At 38.7% G+C, this 4,624-nt stretch overlaps 1 long non-coding RNA gene across 1 annotated transcript; it reads right to left on the reverse strand.

Annotated features, from left to right (window-relative positions):
• Nucleotides 1-335: 335 nt before the first annotated feature.
• Nucleotides 336-3,972, reverse strand: LOC102492765 (uncharacterized). The gene is made up of 3 exons (XR_336160.1): nt 3,892-3,972; nt 798-1,101; nt 336-455 (listed from the first exon to the last, which is right to left on the reverse strand). It is a non-coding gene; the product is annotated as an uncharacterized LOC102492765 (long non-coding RNA).
• Between the last annotated feature and the right edge of the window lie 652 nt (nt 3,973-4,624).

The raw sequence follows: 4,624 nt of genomic DNA on the forward strand, positions 1-4,624 counted from the left end.
CTATCTAAAGTTACTGTGCGTTAGGTTTGTGTGAGTCGGCACTTAACAGACAAACTTTTACTTGTGCTTCAGCAATTCAGGGAAATATGTAATGCAGTCTTTACAGAAAATGAAAGTTTGGTAAGTACCTGAGAATTATTTAATTTTCAAACTATGGAAGTCATTATAAAAAACATCTTTACTAATAAATCAGCTTTCTTTATTTTTAAATAATTATTTATTTAATTTTATTTATCATTATTATTATTTTTAAATTTGATACAAGCACTCACCAGAAAGAGAGAGAGAAAATAAGAGAGCAAGCCGCCAGGTCCAGGACTCGAACTGTGGTAGGCCATGCGGGAGTCCAGCACCTGAACCACCATGCTACCTGCTGGTCCATAGTCAGCTCTCTTAATGTTTTATGTTATATTGTCCTTGTATATTTTAAACTTCTGACTGGTGTTCATTCAGACCTGGAAAAAAAAGAAAAAAAAAAAAAACAAGCAAAATGTCCATTTGAGCTATTATACTAGTGAGAATATTTTACCTTTCATTAAATGGCTTGAAGATTGCACCAAAAAGGAATTATATAGTTGAAGGTTAAGCAACTTGTCTTAAGTTTATATAAAAGCAGAGGAGTGTTTTTTCCTAATAAAGAAGTATAGTTACTGTGTTATAAGGGTCACAAGCTGGTAATTGTTTCTGGAGCAATTTTTTCGCCATTTAAAATACAAGTACCAGAAGTCAAATGTTTATCAATCAAAGCCTTGGATTCCAGGAGGGCAACCCCAGAGTGCCAAGCAGGGAGCACATACCTAATTCACTGAGAGACCTGGGCAGAGCTGAAGGGGGACACCTGGCTGAGGTTCGCAGTGAGAGTAGTCACATGTTGGTGCTCTCTTGAAGGTAGACTTCCTGGAGATCTTCCATAGGGATGGCACTGCACCTCGCTCAGAGGGGATGAGTCGCTCAGGAAGAGTAGCACCGTCTGATAGCAAATGCATTCACTTTGAATTCACAACTCCCCGTTAGCAGAATAAAGCGAAGGCCTGTCTGGCTTTCTCACGTGCCCAACATGGCACACATTCTTTTTGCAGAACAACGGAGCAGAAATGGTTTCTGGAAGTCCAGAGAAGAAAAAAATGACAGCTTTTTAATGTCTGAAATGAAAAGGGCAGTCAGTCATCTGTTGGATGAAAAAAAATCTATTTGAGGGACTAGGCAGTGGCACTGCAGTAAAACCGCTGGGCCCACTGAGCTCACACCCCAGGACCTCCCTGAGTATGCCTGGTGCGTGCCTGTGAGCTGGGTTGACTAAACCGGAGGGGACCATGGCCTGAGGATCACGTGCAGGACGTTGTCGCTACTTCCCATCTTTCATGGAAGAAATAAGTAAGTAAGCATAAAATAAATACATTTAGAAAACACGAAAAACAAATCCCAAATAGATAAGATATTTTACTTAAAAACTGTACCCCAAAATATAACTTTCGAACAAGGATGTTAGTTTATTTTTTAAGCACTGTTAACAGATCTCCAATTTCACAATCCCATTTTTCTGCAATAATAACTAGCCCTTAGCATTTATCTTAATGTATATTTCTTCTTTTATGACAATTATTCATAATGTAAATATTTTGGAAAAAGTTAAAGAGTATCTTGCCTTTTAAATTAAAAAAAGAAAGATATTACCATACAAAAACAGACAAGGATCTTGGATGTCTTCCCTCAATTTTTTTATTCATTTCAAAATGTCTAAGATTTTATTTAATTAAAACAGTCTATTTAGCTAGAAATACAAAATATTGGGGGGTTTTTTGAGAGAAACTATTTCCTTGCCCTTAACATTTTACATCAGAAAACTATTGAAGATTTTTAGCCATGTCGAATAGTTGCATTAGTCAAACTATTTTAAAATATTGTCACATTTTATATTGAGGTCTTTATTAATTTAAAAGGCACTAAACATGAGTTCATTTATTTACGATAGAATCGCAACCGATCTAAAATGACTAAACCAAAACCACGTTTCTAAAGGAAGCCACTTGTGCTTTTAACGTGGCTCGTTCACGTCACCTTGGCACCTCTTCAAGATCCTTAAAGTCACATCTGTTTCATGGATTTATTTGGAAAATGAAAGGGTTATGAGAACCTGGAAGACATTCATGTTGCCACCAAACATGAATTCAATTCTGCAGTCTTTGAAACAGCCTCCCCCAAGACACATTCTATGCATTTGGTTCCATATGGAACAATTTAGGCAATTCAAGAGGCCTTCCACATTAGATCAAATGATCTTTCCAGATGCCACTTTAAAATAACAAGCAGGTTTACATTGTTTACTTTCCAGTGGAGGTGACATTTAGAAAAATGCTTATCATCAATAGCTCCAGCCTCCGCTGACTGGACACATTAATTTGTTCTTTTAAAGACTACTGGAATATTTTGTACTTGTTGAAAAAATGTTTAACAGAATCTGTTAAATGCTCACCCTCCCGAGGCCCTCCATGAAGGTACTATGCCTATATTCAGGAGAAGAAAGCCTGTGACAAGGGCAGATGGGAATTTGAGTTTGGAGAAATTTTAATTGAATTAGAAAATAAATAGGAGGCAGGGCATGTAGATGGCATAATGGTTACGCTGCTAAAATCTCACGTGATTCCAAGTCCTGGACCTGGAAGCTTGAAACTTATGCCAGGTGTGTGTGCATGTATGCCCAAAATTATGAGAGGAGAATAGAGGAGAAGGAATTATGGTGTGGCCATCTCCCCTGGAGGGTGATTTCTTGCTTTGTCACTCCAGCAAATACATGCATTGTATAGCAAAAATCACTCTCTGAAAAAAAAAAAAAAGAAAAAAAGAAAGAAAATAGATATATCCAAACATTTCTGCTTATATATATTTCTAGGCCTTTCTCTAGTGCACTCAGCCAAAGTAATCTGTCTCTCCTCACCATTTCCACGGCATTTGAAGGGTCTCTCTACAGAGAATAATGTCCTTCTGCTAAGGGCATTATCCAAAGTAACTGCTAGATTATTCGGAGGTATGAAGCACGTCTTCAAAACCACGTCTCCCCTAGTATATTCCAGATACAGATCCTTTACCCAGTAACTATTTGATAAACACTGAGCTGAAGTGAAATGGACGGAATAGAGTGGATGAGATGGATGAAAGACACTGCCAGGCAGTGGGGCAATGGTAAGTTGCAAAGCTCTGTGAGGCTGACTCACGTGAGGGGTTCCAGGGTCACACAGGAGGCCTTCTGGAGCAGGTCTGTACCTACCCATGATCTGGGACTGGCTGAAGCTGGGGGTGAATTGCAACATCAAAACCCTGTTGAGGTTACTGTCTCCCTGTCTCTCTGTCTTTCACTCTCTCTGTCTTTCTTTATCTCTCACTATGGAATAAATAAAAAGAAAGATATTAAATAGCGAAGGTGGAGGAAAGTTTGGAGACTAAATCAAAAGAGGTTCAAGAAAAGTAAAATTGGAAAAGAAAGAAATTTGTTCAAATTGTACATTGTATCCAAATAGGAAATGAGATGTCTATCCTTTTGAAGAAAGGTATTTGGGTTCCGTCATATTTTCTCAAAAACCACTTCTCTTTCATGTAAAATAAAGACTGTATGTGGAGAAGGAAGGGAACGAAACGTTCCCACTCTGAACGTCAGGTGCCCTTGCCGCTGCAGGGAACTCCCAGCCCAGCCAAGGTTTCCAGCTGTAAAACATCAAAGAGCAGAGGCAGAGACAAGTTGAATCCAGATAACTGCGGGTGATGTCTTCAATCTATTTGACCCTCTTATTAAATGATTTCAGACTTTGTATCCCTACAGAGAAAAAGAAAAGTGAACTTCCTTCCAAGCTTCAAAATGAAGACCTGAAAAGATCTCAGTGTGGTCTCTGAACTCACCCTAAAAACTCACTTCAAACACTAAGAGAAGAACACAATAGCTGTAAAGTTCCAGAAGTGAACATTCAGTTCTGGATTATAGGCTGGAGTATTCAGATTCCTGACAACCCATAGACTGAAGATGATTCTTACTCCGTACAGTTCCAGAATGTTGCTAAATCACAAACATCTCAATGTTTCCTTGCCAATAAATGAACAAACAAATACATCACTCATGTTGCTTCAGCATTGTATAATGGGAGTAGCAGAGAAAGGCTTTCAAACAAAGAAAAATTAGTCTGTATTTTAGATAGAAGTACTGGATACACTGTCACTCTTAATCATTGAAAATAACATTTCCGAGAACAGGCCTTCTTCAAGAGACAACTCCATGGCTCCTACGATCTAGCCATTTTGGGGAAAACAAACGGAGAAATGAAGAGCTCCCACTGATAATTCGGCCTCCAGCATACAAAACTCGCGTGATTGAACTTCCAAGTTTGGGAAGAAACCAACCATCCACCAGATGACTAGAAATCGCTGCATGACCACAAGAAATATGGGGAAGCAGGAAAATACCTCTCTTCCAAGAGAAAAGGATAACTCCTCTTCCACCACACACAGTTCAATGGAAATCATGGAAATGTCTGATAAAGAATTCAGAACATTCATAATGGCAAAGCTAACAGAGATGGAAGAGAAGAGAGACAAGGAACTGCTGAAGAGAAAGGAGAAAGGAGTTGAAGAGTTCCAG

This window comes from Tupaia chinensis, unplaced genomic scaffold (genome assembly GCF_000334495.1).
Source record: "Tupaia chinensis unplaced genomic scaffold, TupChi_1.0 Scaffold000634_1, whole genome shotgun sequence".
Taxonomy (NCBI): domain Eukaryota; kingdom Metazoa; phylum Chordata; class Mammalia; order Scandentia; family Tupaiidae; genus Tupaia; species Tupaia belangeri.